Source organism: Dipteris shenzhenensis, chromosome 2, assembly GCF_047967505.1.
Source record: "Dipteris shenzhenensis isolate YYH24624 ecotype China chromosome 2, Dip_SZ_1.0, whole genome shotgun sequence".
Lineage (NCBI taxonomy): Eukaryota > Viridiplantae > Streptophyta > Polypodiopsida > Gleicheniales > Dipteridaceae > Dipteris > Dipteris shenzhenensis.
In genome coordinates, this window is record NC_141597.1 from 38,057,017 (window position 1) to 38,075,386 (window position 18,370).

General features: G+C 40.3%; 1 pseudogene; it reads right to left on the bottom strand.

Moving 5' to 3' along the window:
* Positions 1 to 10,767: 10,767 nt before the first annotated feature.
* LOC147904720 (protein ROOT INITIATION DEFECTIVE 3-like) overlaps positions 10,768 to 18,370 on the bottom strand; it is a 35,225-nt pseudogene continuing 27,622 nt past the window's right edge.

Here is an 18,370-nt window from a genome sequence, read left to right on the forward strand (position 1 = left end):
TGCTCAAGCAACAGGTTGGGGGGTATATCCAACATGTTGCACAAATCCAGAAAATTCTTGATTTGTGCAACAGGTCGGATATACCCCCCAACCTGTTGCTCAAGCAACAGGTTGGGGAGTATATTAAACATGTTGCACAAATCTAGAATTTTCTTGATTTGTGCAACAGGTTGGGGGTATATCCAACCTGTTGCACAAATCAAGAAAATTCTCGATTTGTGCAACATGTTGGAGTATATCCAACTTGATTCATGCAACAGGTTGGATATACCCCAACCTGTTGCTCAAGCAACAGGTTGGGGGGTATATCCAACCTGTTGCACAAATCGAGAAAATTCTCGATTTGTGCAACAGGTCGGATATACCCCCCAACCTTGAGCAACAGGTTGGGGGTATATCCAACCTGTTGCACAAATCGAGAAAATTCTCGATTTGTGCAACATGTTGGATATACCCCCCAACCTGTTGCTTGAGCAACAGGTTGGGGGGTATATCCGACCTGTTGCATAAATCGAGAAAATTCTAGATTTGTGCAACAGGTCGGATATACCCCCCAACCTGTTGCTTAAGCAACAGGTTGGGGGTATATCTAACATGTTGCACAAATCGAGAAAAATCATAAAATTTTGATTGTATTTTAGGGTTAGGGTTTAGGGTTTAGTATTTAGGGTTAAGGATTTAGGGCTTAGGATTTAAGATTTAGTGTTTAGGGTTTAGTGTTTATGATTATATTTTTAGGGTTTAGGATTTAGGGTTTAGGGTTTAAGAATTAAATGTTTAAAGTTTAGGATTTACGGTGGTTAAGATGTTTTGGTATTAATTATTTAAAGTTTAGGATGTAGGGTTTAGGTTAATGCCTTCTCTGCTAGTTTTGATATAGAAGTTATTAAGTAATAATAAGCTCAATGATTATTTATTAAATGTTCATTTTGAGTTGCTAATTTACTTTTATACATAAAACAGGTATTCACCCTAACAGAGGGTATGGATGTGGTGTTATATGAGAAGAATGAAGTGGTGGCTTTTGGACGAATTCATAGTCTTGATCCTATGAATGTGTGTCATTTTCAACGTTGTGGTGAGAGAAGATGTGTAGTGATAATCACCAACGTTGTAAATCCTGAAGTACATTTAAAATATCCACATGGAGACTTTGAAACATTGGGAGATATCTTACAATGTGATATATTTGATATGCAAGCACACAGAACACTCTGGGACCAAGACGAAATTGTTCCAAAGACATACTTTCAAGATATCAAGAAAACTTATATCCAGGGGGAAAAAGTACAGATGTTATCTCGCTTCGGAGAAGTTTTAGCAATTGGCAACTTTAAGGGCTATGCTCAGAGTTTTCTCTGTATAGTGGAGATAATTAAGTTGACTAGTGCAGGTGTCATTCAAAATGCAATGGATAGTACTTCACAATTAGACGTCCATAATACTACGTCTCAACTACAAGTTCATAGTACTTGTAAATGGGGGTTAGCTTTCTTGAAATCAAGTTTGCCCAAGACAGTTTCCTTCAATGTCATGGAAGACACAACAGAATATTATCAGAAGAAAAAGACTATAACACAAATGGGATCCAAATTGATAAGAAGCTATAGTAGTAATCAAGAGTATCATAGTGGCATGCTCACAGGTATCGAGGACATTATAGTAACAGATGTTGATGCAGAAAAGGTTTCTTGTGTTGCAAGTGACTCAAATATACTCACTGGTATAGAAGACTTGTCTTGTGTTGCAAGTGACTCGAACAGGCTCACTGGTATAGAAGACTTGTCATGTGTTGCAAGTGACTCGAACAGGCTCACTGGTATAGAAGATTTATCCTGTGTTGCAAGTGACTCAAACAGGCTCACTAGTATAGAAGACTTGTCTTGTGCTGCAAGTGACTCAAACATGCTTATTGATATAAAAGACAGAAGATGTGTTGAAAATAATAAGATGGGACCACAAAGAAAAATACACGCAAAGATCAATGGGATAAGTGATGCAATAACAGGAATTGATGATATTAGTGACAATGATCATGATGTTACCACTCGAATACAAGGCAAAAGGGGCAGAGAATCTGAGAATATTGTTGCTAGCATGCCAGAGAATATAGATGGGAGAATGTTGAGTTACGAAGGAGAAACAGTTCAACCACAAAATTCAAGAGGCATTAGCAACAAATTGACATCAATGAACATGTCGACCAGATTGCCATTTCCAAGATATTATAAGGTATCAAATAATTCTCAAGCCTACACAGCATTTGATTATAAAGATGAAGATTCAAGGGAAATGGATTCGAGGTTTGATGGTCTTACAACTAGAAAACGCAAGACACTATTTACAAAAAGAAAGTATGTGAGTGTGAAGAGGCGAAGAATCATGGCATCAATTCCAGAACCAAAGAGACATGTGATGCTATCCGAGGAGAATATGGAAAGGATGCTTATGCGAGTTTGTTGCAAGAGACTTTGCATTAGAAAAGTTGGGAAAGATGATTGTGCAGCCATACGCCTTGGTATTTGGAGTAAGACAGCGCCTAATAGACATAACTATCTTCTTCAAGAGTTTTCATGCTTTCTTCATCAAGGCACTAATCAAGATTTGAGCACAGGACACTGTAAACCTAGATTGAAACCCATGGTTAATGGGAGACCCATTTGCAATCGAGGATATCAATGGTTAACTGGACTATCACATGGCACATATTGGACCATCTGGGCAGAGGTGAAAGAAAAAGTTATTCATACAATTCATGGAAATACGTACAAGCTTAAATGCCATGGAAGCACTATAAATGCAACCGCAACATTAAAGCAAGTTCTCGAAGACCATGCATTACCGCAGCCTCATCTTCAACAAACAATGCTAGATGGACGTGTCGAATGCCAACAACATCTTCCTTTGGGAATGACAAAGAAGGTCGTCCTAGAGACTGTCAATAAAACTTTACAAGACAGAGACGAGAGCATGATTTCACGATCAACCTTGTACAAAATTTGGCGTAGAGATTTTTGCCATGTCAAGACACCATCAAAGCAAAGGATGTCAAAATGTAAGACATGTGATGAATTAAAAAATGCCATTGAACATAGTAAATGCGAGCAGCAGCGAGGAAGATATATTAAATGGCGATCAATCCATTTACGTCATGTGCAGGATGCTCGAAAGTTGTATGCTTCTTGGGGAGAGGAAGCTATTTCACATGTCAATAAGTCCATGTGCATCACCATTGATGGCATGGACCAGAATACAACCACTTTGCCACGATATAGACGTATCCCACCGGCATTGGAGGGCAAACGTGGACTAAAAACACACTTGTGTGGAGTATTAGTACATGGATACCGAATCTTTTGTGATGTATGGATTGATAGTTTGCATGACCATGATAGTAACCAGGTTGTTACATCAATCATGAAAGCAATAAGAAAGGTCAGAGATGCTCGCGGATGTTTGCCTAACACATTGCGAATACAAGCTGATAATTGTTGGAGAGAGAACAAGAATAAATATATATTTGCTTTATGCTCTATGTTGGTTGGTTTGAAAATATTTGAAGAAGTGGAAGTTGGCTTTCTTCTTGTCGGCCATACACATGAAGACATAGATCAAATCTTCAGTGTTATCTCTGGTGAGTTGAAGGCAATGGATGTTTTGACAATGGAGGATATGCTATTTCGAATTGGGAAAAAAATTGGAGGTTCTCGTAAGGAAGAATCAGAAGTGGCTATCTTAGAGAGGATGGTAGATTGGAGAGCATTTATAGAGCCACATTTACAAACAGGAGATGATGCCCTAATAGGACACACAAATCCACACTACTTTCGGTTTCACATGCATAACAATATTCCAGTGATGCAATGGAAGCACTACTCAGTAGATGGAGATCATTTATGGAGTGAGTCATATGCTTTGTTACAACGAATAATTCCATTGGAGGAAACTAGATTTGTTCTTGCAAAAAACAAATCACTTGACATAGATGAAATGAAAGGCTTGAAAGCCTTCATTAAACATCTTCAAAGTATGATGCAGAAATATCCTGAGCAATCAACTAAGAATTTGGAGACAATTAAATCAACTAAAGCACTTATCCAATCTTTAGAAAGACAAGAAAACTTAATGAGCATTGAATACTCTGAATCCTTTTGGCCGGAACAAGCTAGGTCACCAAGTTTTCCTTTGGATATAAATATGTTAGTAGATATGGAGGAAGCAGAGGAATGCCTTTTACCTCGAAAATATTGTGGCAGGAAGGGAGACAAACCCTTACCAGAGTTTATACCATGTAATGAGATTGAAGAGGGTCTATTTGTTGCACTTTGGGCATGTGATTTGGGTTCAGAGTTGGATGACCAAGGTGGCCCAATTTGGGTTGCAAAGGTTACTAAGATAGAAAGGGATGACAAGGGAACTCCTATAACATTTACAGCTTTATGGTATGAACCAAAGCCATTAAAAAATCTCCCGAGAAGATATACAATAAAACAACTCTATGAGGGATGCTTGCAAAAGAAACGTGAATGGGTTCCAAATAATGAGGGATTAACAGAGGTGGAAGTTAGTAGCATTATTCATTGCTGGAAATCGAGGACACGAAGTTTTAAAAAGAAGCATGGATACAATGTTGAAAAATGTATCACAATCCCTGATCCAAGTCGTGTCCATATTAAACATCATTTGGCAAGACTTGACCCATCAAGCTCAAATACATTACATGAGTCTGATGACTCTGAACGAGATTCAGATGCATAAGATAATGTTTTGTATGCTTTTTTCCATACAAATGGTGTATCTATACACCACCAATAACGAGATTCAGATGCATAAGATAATGTTTTGTATGCTTTTTTCCATACAAATGGTGTATCTATACACCACCAATAAGATAATTTATTGTATGGTTTGTTTTTTAAAAAAGGGTGTATCTATACACCACTTATGTATTGAATTCAACAAACTCTTTTTTTTTTTTAAAATGGTGTATCTATACACCACTTATATGTTGAATTCAACAAACTCTTTTCATATGGTGTCATATTTTCACTTCATAGTGTTAAAATTGAACTTGAGTTAGGAGACTACTATTATTATTATTATAGTTATTGGATGGAGGCACCATGCATGAGTTTGGGAATTATAGCTTCAGCGAGCCATTTTTTTTAAATTAGAGGTTACCACTTGACTTTTTACTAGCTTAATAAGGCCATATTTGTATATAACTGACCCATTAAGTGCTCAAAAAACCCAATTTTTTAGCTCACTAAGTGAAGTTGAGTGGAAAGGATATGCTCCAAAAAAAAGTCCAAACCAAGAGAGAAAGTCCAAAAATTTTGAATAGTGTGTTAATGGTCATATTTTAGAATTGAAAAAGATACATGAAATGATTCATGTCCATGCTGCACCTGGATGGGCTAAAGGCTAAAGGCAAATGTATGGGCTTAAGGTTGATTTCAGCATACCGACGATGTACAGGTGGCAATTTGAGATGTATGGGAGGTTAAAATGCGATGCGATACCAGATTTGCCAAAATTGGGGCAAATTGGAATTTTTTGAACATTGGGGGTTGTTTTGGGGCCTAGGACCCCAGAATGTGCATTTCAGCACGTTTCGGGCTGTCCTGAAACTAGGAACTTTGAGGAATAGGGAAGCACACCTCAGTTGCCTTCGTGTAATCAAAATATTAAAATTTACGACATATCCTCGAAAGAGGAGCAAGCATGGATAAGGAAGAGCAACAATTACTTCCACTCTCCCTGTAATACGGATGTACAAAAAGGGAAAGGAGAAGTCAAACGACATAGAACTTTGGAAGCCAAGGGGAGGAAGGTGATGGATCAAACTCTATAGAGGCAACAATGAAGCTATGACGTCTGCTTTGACTCTTGCTAGGATTTCTAGATTGTTGAAGTTTCATTCCAACATCATGTTCATCTTTTGCATAACACTAACACAAAATAATGTTATAAAAGTATAGGATTGAAAACCCTAATAGTAGCTTTAACCCTAAACGGATATGTATATATTTATTCTTTTCAATGTTATATAGTGTAGTATTATTCATTTGAGGTGTGCTCTCTATGCCCTATCCTCATCTCCACTCTTCTTCTCCCCCTCTCCATATTTGTTCATGGTATCAAAGCTACCTTGCCTTCTGTTCAGGCATTCCGATCCTTATGAGATAGTGAAAGCTTGAGATTGAGTGATTCTGTTTAATAGCATTCTTTCATTTTGTTGAGAGATTTCTATCTATTCCATTCATTCATATCTTCTTGTGAGATATTTGAGAGAGAGTTAGTCCTTCTCCTATCCTATTCTATGAGTGAGTCCTAAACAATCCATGAGAGACTCTTCTACTCATCGAATTCAATCATTCCCTATTCTATTATTCAGAGAAAATCGCGTAATCTAGAAAACTAAGCAAGATAGGAGATGCAATAAAAAACATATTACAAAGACTCAGTCAACAATGTACTAGATGGACATCAAGTAGAACTACATCGACCTAAGCTACGGACGCTTCTATAGCCTACACAATCAAGAGGTAGCCAACAATAAGAAACTACAAGACCTGCACTTCAAAGCATCTCAATGAATCATGAAAGGAATAGGAGACGAACACGACTACAAATGCAAAACTTGATGCATAGACAAGCTGCTAGTAGCTATACCAGGAATTAACGTAGCTACAGAAAGGCATAAGGATGACTGAGCTAAAAGCCAACAATAGTGATGGACAAAAGACCCGTGATGTAGCATCAAGCATAGGAGATATTTTTTTGGCATTTTCATCCTTAAAAATCCTTCCAGGCTATTCTTGGCATCTTTTTCCATATTAAGCCTTGTAATAACATATTAGATTGCATTGTAATCTCTATCTTCACTAGTAAAGTAGATGTTAGTTGAAATAGCTAGCATTGTCACAGAAAGTAGCAAAGTAGATGTTAGTTGAAACAACTATCATTACTAAAATGGGATAAGATGGAAAAATAACATGGTGCTTTAGCCTTGAGATTACTCAAAGTGATCTTAGCATTTTGTACTTTTTGCACAAAGGGGCTGATGGTCCAAAACGCATCAATAAAAGCCTCTACGTCTCTTTGGTTTTTAGAAAATATCTTTAAAGTATCGGACCTCGCCACCGGACACCATCTCCCCCGTCGCTTGAATTGTGCCTGCCCCCGCAATGGATTGGTCTGTTTGAGACATCATTCTTTGGTAGCCTCGCAAATACAATAGAATGGCGTGGTTAGCAGCGGCGAGATTTTCTTTTGGGGATTGGATAAGGTAACTGGCACTCTTTTAAGCTCGGCTTTGATGGAAATCATCCTTTGTCAATCAAGCGATCGCCATCATATATTTACTATACATGAACTCCAAGTGAGCAGCATATTAGGCACGTCCACACGTTGTAATCTTTGTTGCACTCATTTCAATACAGTGACATTGTAGTCTTGAGTTTGCAAAAGTATCTCACATGAGGTTTAGATGGATCGGTTTTGAAGATTCAAGCTGATAGGTGCTATCCTGTTGAATCGATTGTACCACTTGCTTGCACGTACAATGATGTTTACATGGCTGGGGGTGGCTTGTCCAGGAAAATCTATCTTTGGGAGGTGCATGTTCCTTAAATATTTTGTTGTTATCATGGTCACGTAGTCTTCCCCTGGCTATACAATTAACTTTCCCCCATGGGTGAATTCTAAGGTTTCGAGCTGGAACCTACTGGCGACCTGGGTTGCACATCACAAAGGAGTCAGCTGTCTGGTTTTCTCTGATGATGACTCGCTTTTAATCTCGGATGCAGATGATGGCATTGGCCTCTTGTACGATAATTTTCCCTCATTTGATATCTTAGTTCTTTTGGGCTAAATTTATAGAGTCTACATCTTATGACAGAATTTTTTACTTTTGTGCGCATATGCAGAATTTTGGACACAACAAAGAAGTTTCTGTATAGGTGGTTGCTACCCCTGTGGCAATCCCCTCTCTTTCTTCTCTCTTGGGCACATCCTGCCCTAGGTCTCCCTCCCTCACGCTCTCCTCATTTGGGGGCCTACAGATGGGGAGATGACCATTCCAACAATATTATGATGTATTTCCATTCTCGTTGCAAATAACTAGGGTGATCCAGTTGTCCTTTCACTCTGTTATATGCTTAGTGATTGTATCAGCTCAAATATGATTTGCAGGTTTGTTTGGCTACTCAAGATCAGATAATTGATCACTTTCCTGCTACATGTATGCATTTCCCTTTTCCTTCATAACTTTTTACATAGTAGGAGTGTGATATGGTCCAGATTGGTAGACCTATGAATTGTGACGTTTGATGCAACTGCATTTATAGGTTTGGGGATTAGGGCCTGGGAAGCTCTTGCAGTCAATTCAATTGTAGTCAGCAATCAATTGCCTCATTTTACATCCCAATGAGCAATCATTGTATGCTGGGACAACAGATGGGAAAATATTTGTTCGAGCTATGAATCAATGGCCATTATGTGTATTTAATATTGATATTAGTGGTCTTTTCCCCGAATTTCTTGCCCACAGGTGAAGCTGAAATGAAAGACCTTGTAGTCTACATTGAGACACACTCGAGCTAGAAGAAAGGACTACACACAGTGCATGCTATGCACACATAAGCCAGAGATCTGTGAACAGACCTGTACAGACATGGGTCTACGTGGATCTACTCATCTCTAGATACATGTCACTATCACAGGCATGAATGAGCATGCTTGATATTTGTGGATTCAATTCAAGAGACCCTTAGCTGAGGATGTATACCTTTAGGATGCTACTTTTTCCCACAGACATCCGATTACACCAAGGAGGGGCCACAATGTAAGGCGATGCCTTGATATCCCCTTGCCTTCACCTTAGAGATCTATGATTTTACATGCATTCCCTTGTGCTAGGAATCGATCATTACTTTTTGAGTTGGCACTATCTCAAACCATCCAGGCCGCATCCATAACTTTGACCATTCACTAGATCCCATCTAAGGTAGCCATTTCTTTATCCTCTTGCTGTCAACCTTGTGTAGTGCAATCCATCTTGAAGCAGATGGTTGGTACAGTGGGTAATATAGCTAAGGATAATAGTAAGGGGCCCAACCTGATTGGGTGCAAAAGCTTGGAGCATAGGTTTATTAGCGGAGGTGGAACAGCACGAGGTTAAAGTAGCTGAATGCATTCACAGTAGCAGTTGCATTTGGATAATAGAGACTAGAGGTTCTCAAGTTGGAGACTATGGTTATGCATTGTGCATACCCTATGGCAAGCCTTCTGCTGTGGACTTGACTACAGAAGCGACTCTTGCTTTTCTAACTGTTTTGCCAATGCAGAAGCATGACCTTGTGAAGCACTTTATTTCTTTAAAATATGTCATAGGTATTACTTTTTTTCAAATTGTTTTTTAGTACAGATCGTCTCACACAGGCTTAATCATGGTCTTGTGAGCACTTAGTTTTATCCAAAAAAGACACAACAGTTTTCTTCTCACCTCAGTTTGATTATTCCTTCCTGTGGGTTTAATATATCTCTTTCCGCTCCCCAATAAATGAGAAAAAATTTAAAAAAGAAGGAAAACGGTTGTTTGTAAATTTCTGTTCTACAATTTACCTCAATAGAGTCCTTCTTCCATTGCATAGCCATTCATTGTGAAACATTCCCTGCTTCAAGAATTTAAGTCATTGCACTCGCATTGTAGTTTTGATGTGCTTGTATCTTATTTGTAAAAGGCAGCTATCAACATCCTGTTGCAAAATTTGATAGTAGAAATTGATTTCTTAGGTTTATTTTCCCCATACAGATTTCATGAAGCTTTTAGGTATTGTTATAACTTTGGTAACATTTACATTTTGTTTGTAGCATGAGTCAAGTCTGCAACATTACAAATGAAGATCAACATATTGGAGGGAAAAAAGATCGTGAATTGAAAACAGGGAGAGAGTACTCTCAACAAAATGAGATGCTTAGCTCTTTGTTCTTCCAGCTGATTCATTCCCCTGCTAAAAATGGTTCCTACGCCCTGCCAAAGAAGCTGAGTTGCCATGCTGAGAGTGCTTGTAATATAAATAAATAGCTGAAATATATATTGTTTTCCTAGCTCTTGTAGCTGTAAAGTCGAATTGAGAAATCTGCATGTAGTGAATTTTTGTCCTCACAAGCTCACTCGTATAAAACTGAAATGGCAAGGTGCCTACAAATTACCAAGAGCTACCACAAAAAGATTTCTTTTACATACAATATTATTTCTACATATTGGAAATGGTTTCCACTCATTATAATTCCTTGCTGAAGCATGCCCCCAATAGTTCAACTTGCACTCTAAATGTTTAAATGAACTTCTCTTTGTGAAACATAGTGCATAGACATTTGATGTCACTTAGAACTTGAAATTAGATGCTTGAAACACATTACTAATTTCTAAATCAGAAAATTAAGAACACAGCATTGTAGATTCAAGCATCAATGGTCATATTGAAAAAGATACATGAAATGATTCATGTTCGTGTGGACGGGCAAAAGGCTAAAGGCAACTGTATGGGCTAAAGGTTGATTTCAACATATGGGCAATGTACAGGTGGTGATTTGAGATGTATAGGAGGTAAAAATGCGACACGATACTAGATTTGTCAAAATCGGGGCAAATTGGATTTTTTTGAACATTGGGGGTTGTTTTGGGGCCCCAAAACATGCATTTCAGCACGTTTCGGGCTATCCCGAAACTAGGAAATTTGAGGAAGAGCAAAGCACTCCTCAGTTGCCTTCCTGTAAGTTTGAAATATTAAGATTTATGACATATCCTCGAAAGAGGAGCAATCGTGGATAAGGGAGAGCAACCATTACTTCGACTCTCCGTGTAATACGGATGTACAAAAAGGGAAAGGAGAAGTCAAACAACATAGCACTTTGGAAGCCAAGGGGAGGAAGGGAGGAGGAAGGTGATGGATCAAACTCTATAGAGGCAACAATGGAGCTATGACGTTGACCTCCAGTCTGCTTGACTCTTGGGTGGAATCTAGGACTTCTAGATTGTTGAAGTTTCATTCCAACATCATGTTCATCTTCTGCATAACACTAACACAAAATAATGTTATAAAAGTATAGGATTGAAAACCCTAATAGTAGTCCTAACCCTAAATAGATATGAATATATTTATTCTTTTCAATGTTCTATAGTGTAGTATTATTCATTTGAGGTGTGCTCTGTGTGCCCTCTCCTCATCTCCACTCTTCTTCTCTCCCTCTCCATATTTGTTCATGGTATCAAAGCTACCTTGCCTTCTGTTCAGGCATTTCGATCCTTATGAGAGAGTGAAAGCTTCAGATTGATTGATTGTGTTCATTAGTATTCTTTCATTCCGTTGATAGATTTCTATCTATTCCATTCATTCATATCTTCTTGTGAGATATTTGAGAGAGAGTTAGTCCTTCTCCTATCCTATTCTATGAGTGAGTCCTAAACAATCCATGAGAGACTCTTCTACTCATCGAATTCAGTCATTCCCTATTCTATTAGGAATAGAAAATCGCTTAATCTAGAAAACTAAAGCAAGATAGGAGATGCAATAAAAAACATATTACAAAGACTTAGTCTATAATGTACTAGATGGACATCAAGTACCTAGGCTACGGACGCTCCTACAGCCTACACAAACAAGAGGTAGCCAACAATAAGAAACTATAGGACCTGCAGTTCAGAGCATCCTAATGAATCACGAAAGGAATAGGAGATAGACACGACTACAAATGCAGAACTTGATGCATAGACAAGCTACTGTTAGATATCAATGCTCCACCCTCGTGTAACTACATGGGAACTAGCTAACTCTACTCCCATATGAGGAGAAGGAATTTGAGTAGATCGGTTATCCGGTAGGTCCTAGTTTACACCAGATGGGGGCCATGTGTGGGATGGCTGGACGGAGTTGGCACACTGCTAACTAGGCTAGATGCAAGTGCAGGAAGGCGTCCCATGACTGACCGCACCGAGGGTAGACAGAGCTTTTCCCGGGGTAGCCCACTCTTGGGTTGCAGGGCCCGTTTGGAGTCCCAGATGATCTCAAATGGCTGTGGGCCAAACGGAGACTGTAGGTGAGTTGCTCTATTTTACACCACAATTCTATCGTGTGGTCAGTGGCCTGTTTCGGGACCGACCCTAGTCGACCGTTTTGGGTGGATTGGGTCAGTCACCAAATTGGGTCTATCCGACTATGACTAGTGGCTATATAAGAGCGAGCTCGTGAAGCCCATTTCATCACTGGCTACAGCAACCCTGATTCCTTAGCATCCAGTCTCCGTCCTCTACTGTTTCCAGTTCACCATCAAAGCTTCTTTCACAAGAGCGCACGGTTGGGAGGCAGCGCCATCAATTATATCAGTTCTATAGTAATCAAATTTTTGATTCTTCATACTATCTATTTTCTCTCTTGCATACGAGATCCTGTTATCTGTTGAGCATAGATGTTGTATTGTTTTCTTACATGGTATTAGAGCCTAGACTCTAGCAAGAAGATTTGGTAGTGTGTTTTTGTTTGCAAGCAGATTGTGAGAGATGGCCCAGCCCGCAAGACTGCAAATCCCACTGTTCTGCAAAAGTGGAAAGTTGGACGAATCTAACTATCCACTCTGGAAGTTCAAGATGAAGACCATCCTAAGTGCATACGAGCTTTGGGACACTACTACTGGGGTGGATGTGAGGCTGGTTGCGAGATTGGATCCATCCAATGCAGGACAACAAATAGTACCAACTGCAGATGAGATTCTCACGTGGACAAGAAGAAATGCAGATGCATTGTGTTCTATTGTCTACAGTGTAAGTGATTCCATCATGGCGTTAATTCAACATGTCACCACAACGGAGGAGGCATGGACGGTCTTGAAAAATCAGTACGAGACCACGAATCAGATGCGGATTCAGAATCTGGAGACTCAACTCGCGAATGAGAAACTTTATGAGTCTGAAGCGACAGAGAAGTTCATCACCAAGGTGAAGAATCTGTGTGATCAGATGACTACGATTGGCATCACCATCACCAGTGAGAATCTAGCACGAAGGTGCATACAGATTCTCCCACCAAAGTACGATGGTCTTGTTATGGTGCTGAATACGTAGAACAGAAATCCGTCCCTCAACTTTGAGGATTTCAGTGCAATGCTTCTGGAGGAGGAGATGCATAAAAAGACGAGGACTGGAGAAGATTCGTCTTTCTGGACCGAATCAAAGAAAGGTAAGGGTAAGGACTCTGGTAACCCATCTTCTTTTGATGATAAAAAGAGAAAGAAGAAGATCAAGTGCTTCTATTGCAACAAGGCAGGGCACAAGTAGAATGAGTGACGAAAGAAGATTGCAGATGAGAACGGAGTAAAGAAAGAGTCCAGCAACAGCGCGCAGGTAGTTCTAGTAGAGATGTTTGTAGCAATTGAGGAGATTTGCACGGAGGCAGTTCATGTACCTGAGGATGAACCTTGGATTATTGACAGTGGTGCATCGCGCCACATGACCAGTCGAAAGGACTGGTATACCTCTCTATAGCCGATAGGGAATGACATCTTGGTAGCAGTCGGCAATGATGCGAAATGTCCAGCAAGAGGAAAAGGTACGATTGCTCTCAAGTCAGATGGAGTTGTAAAACAGTTGTTCGATGTTCTTTATGTGCCAGATATCAAGAGGAACTTGTCCATTTTTCCGATCATGGATCGGGACCTCAAAGTTCAATTCGATAAGACTGGTGCACAGATCTTGGATCTTCAAGGGAAGGTCATTGGTAAAGGTACACGATGCAACAACATCTACGAACTCTCAGCTTTCAGTGCTCGAGCCGATGTGAAGAACACTAAGCTATGGCATGAGAGGTTTGGTCATCTAAACCTTAGTTCTTTGAAGGAGATGCATAAAAGTGGAATGATTGCAGACCTATCCAAAATTTCAGATCTGACCGATGTATGTGAAGCTTGCATGATGGGCAAGCAGCATCGGCAGCCTTTTCCTAAAGAGGCCAGCAGGGCAAAGGCTCCTCTAGAGCTCATTCACATGGATCTCTGCGAAAAGATGGAGACGGAAGCTTTGGGTGGTTCCTACGGTTCAAGGAATGGCATGTAATGGTCGAGAAAGAAACGGGGAAGAAGGTGAAGAAGTTGAGATCAGACAGAGATGGAGAGTTCACATCAATTGAATTTGAGAGTTACAACAAAAGTCACAGGATCAAGAGGCAGAAACCCCTACCACATACATCATAGCAAAATGGAGTAGCAGAGCGCAAGATGCCCATCACCTACGAAATGGGCCGGAGTGTGATGAATTTTTCCTCTCTAAATTTTCATTTCTTACCACCTCCCTCTCCCCCTACCCCTCTCATATTCTAGAAGGTGATGCAATCGTGGAGAAAAAGGAGTGTAACAAATTATTGACCCTTGCATGCGCGAGTGAGCATGCACACATGTGCACACACACAGTGTGTCATGTTGATGTGTTTTTTCTTGCACGCACGTACACGTGCACATAAGCAAGATTCTTCCTAAAGGAATTGAACATAGCAAGGTGAGAGGGAATCGAATACAACCAGTTGACAGGTAGGGAATCGAGTAAAGCTTGATGACAGGCGATAAGAGTCTTCCTAAGGGATTCCAGTAGGAACTGAGGTGCACTTGCTCATCAGCTATTGCTAATGTGGAGCCATCAACTGTCATAGTCTTGGGTGGAGGGAATATCAATTTGGACATTCTGATCAGAATTTCTTCCTCATCATAATGCCCTCCCTGAAATCACCTGCTGGAAACAACATGCCCGGATGCTACCATCTCTGAATGTACACGTGTTAGGTTGTAATCCCTCTCCCCAAGCCTTTGATGATGGCGGGCTGGGAAAAGGGGGGCTGGCCTTTCTCGCTCATAAAACGTCCCATGGGCTAGCTACATGCTCGCCATTTTATGAGGGGGAAAGGTGTCCCACCGCCTCCCTTTCCCTACTTCATCAAGGTCGCTGTGGTTAGCCAGGACTACATCATGATCGTCCACCTCTGACCTCCTAAAACCCAGAATCCTCCACTCAAAACCTCGGCCAAAACTCACGGGAATCATCCATGTGGCCTCCCCAGCTCACCTTGATGGCCAATTAGGAAGGGTCGATTGCCGCCCTTTTCTAGTTAGAATCCGATTGGATTCCTCCCAGAATGCTTTGTGGAACCATGGTAGTTGTAAATTTTCCAAATTCGCTATGGTTTCTCTCTTTCCTTCACATCTTCTAGTTTGATCCATCCCCTCCAACACACTGGCTTGCCCCAAAAAAGCTATGATCCTCTCCTCCTTTGTTGCCAATGCTGGATTAGCTTGTTGGGACCTCACCACCAAACACCATCTACCTCGTCGCTTGAATTGTGCTTACCCCAGAATGGATTGGGCTGTCTGGGACATCATTCTCTGGTAGCCTCGCAAATCTAACAGAATGGCACGGTTGGCAGCGGCGAGATTTTCTTTTGGGCATTGGATAAGGTAATTGGCACTCTTTCAAGCTCGGCTTGATGGAGAAAGAGCGACACTTTGACAGAAATGAGCATTTTTCAATGAAGGGATCGCCGTCATATATTTACTATATGTGAACTCCAAGTGAGTAGTGTACTAGGCACGTCCACACATTGTAATATTCGTTGCGCTCATTTCAATACAGTGACGTTGTAGTCTTGAGGTTGCAAAAGTATCCCAGGTGATGTTTAGATGGATCCATTTTGTCTCAGAGTAGATTCAAGCTGATAGGTGCTACCCTGTTGAATCAATTGTACCACTTGCTTGCACGTACAATGGTGTTTACATGGCTGGGGGTGGCTTGTTTGGGAAAATCTTTTTTTGGGAGGTGCATGTTCCTTAAGTTTGATGTTCAATATTTTGTTGTTATCATGGTAACGTAGTCTTCCCCTGGCTATACAATTAACTCTTCCCCATGGCTAAATTCTAAGGTTTCGAGCTGGAACCTACCAGGGACCTGGGTTGCACATCACAAAGGAGTCAGCTGTCTGGTTTTCTCTGATGATGACTCACTTTTAATCTCGGGTGCAGATGATGGCATTGTTGCTATCTAGCCTCTTGTATGGTAATTTCCCCTCATTTGATATCTTAGTCCTTTTGGGCTAAATTTATAGAGTCTATGTCTTATGACATAAGTTTTTACTTTTGTGCACATATGCAGAATTTTGGACACAACAAAGAAGTTTCTGTATAGGTGGTCCAGCCACAGGGCCTTCGTGACAACAGTCATCTCTGGTGCGAGTGGTGCAAATGCCATACTAGTGTAGGTTGGGACTTGTGAGTCACCTTGCAACAGTGGTGCATTGTACGCCATTAATCAGGGGGAATCACCCTCCTTCAATGATGGACCATTGTTGTTATTCATGGTTTTGATTCTGCATGGCAATTCATGAGCAACTGACATAAGGAGGGGCAAAAGTTGCAGTCCTTATCTAAGAAAGTGCTTGCTCTTGTGTCGATGAGAAACGATGTGTCAGCAAGTAGCTTGTGCTAGATGGTATAGATCAACCTTCCATAGAGTGCCCGAAAGATTTGATACACTGAAAAGATGCTAATCACAAGGCTTCTCCTATATCATTAACACTTTTGACAATGAGTCTACGGTAGTGCTCATTGCTTTCTACTGTCTGGAAACAAGAAGGTAATAAGGGTCAGATTCCAACGTTCTATTGTCAAGCGCACAAGGGTAACCTCAAGATATCTCTCTTGATGGCTCCAAAGAGGTCCTACCTTCTGAGTTAATGTTTATTCCTAGTCCTCCATACCATTAAAACATTCTCCTCTCGAGGTAGTCTCCTATTTGTAGTACAAATGCTTTGCAAGAATTTTCGATGTTCTAGATGTTCAGTGGTGGAACCATTTGCCAGATATTCTAGAGAGTATTCAACTTCCCTTTATCACCAAAGAGGGCTTGCTTCAAGGTATGGTGAAAACTAGCATATGCGATCCAACCATCTGCACACAGTTCTTCAAACTCCACGGACTACCACACATTCCCAAAATGAGACCCCTTTTTTACTCTTACAAAGGAAACATAAAGGAGAAACTTCAAGATTGCAATTCGAAGTCTGATCCTGCATGGAAATTCTCCCAAAGTAATCTTCCAAAGTTGTGCTATAAAGGGTGGATGTTGGCAAACTCCGTTTACCCCGAAACAAGTTGACTTTACAACCCACAACATTGTAACTAGTCTCTTGTATGTAATGCATGAAAAATCAAACCAACAAAAAATAATGCTTGAAAGAGTGACATGAATGTTAATAAATGAATAATGTTTTTGAAAGTTTAACATCATAATGTTTTGCGTTCTACTTCTTTGAGCTTTTATGGGACACATTGTAAAGTAGTGGCATACAATTGAAAACCTTATAAGATGGTGTGGCTTTCAAACATGCATTATTCTAAGCTTCAAAACTGACTCACTGTCAAATGCGGCATGAGAAAACTAATGCTTTTGAGAAAAAGATGCAACCCATGGGTTAAATGGATCTTTTAACTTTCTTAAAGAAACTATGAGCCGATCGACTTTAAAGAAGTCTAATATATGCAAGCAAGGGAAGCTTTTGGTTAGGTAAGTATACGCGTGAGGTAATGGACTCAAGATAATGACGACATAAGGCCAGAAGTCTATCAGGGTTTCCTGTAGCATCTAGCTCAAGGCATCTTGGTGATTTGGTTATATAAGCAAGACATGGCGACTAGCAAGGGTAATGTTTGTTGAGCTTAGATATGAGCCCTCATCAATTTCCAATGACTAGGGGTGTGTTTTTGGAGTGGAACGCCAATGCCTACGTGGTAGCTATGCCCTTGTTGAGACCCTGCTAGAAGTGAAAGTGCGTCTCACATATTCCATTTCAATGCTCAAATGAGTGTACTACTACTCTGAAATTTTGTAGAAAAGGGGGAAGTGAAGAGTGCAAAATTGGCAGTCTTGTTAAAAGTGAAAAGTAATTCCCATATTAGTTTGGGAATTCTACCAAATGGGAAGGAAACCGAATCTCATTGTGAATTGCAGATGGGCAGTGAGTGCCGATGGGGAATACCAACAAACACTGAGGTTTTGGGGCAGCATGGGATATATTTGGATGATCTAGCTAACGGTGGATGGAGGGGTCAACTCTTGTGCGTACGGGGCTAGAGTGTGCTCCATGGTGATTGGGTCACATGAAAGTTCCATAATCCTCCATTTTGGAAGAGAGGAGAAAAAAATTAGTTGCAGGGTTGAGTTTTATGGGAGGATGGTCAGATTCAAATGACAACCCATCTTTAGCATACCCCAAAACCAGCCATGCTATATTATATTTAGCTCTTCTTTACCTCCTCACCAGGAGAATTTTGA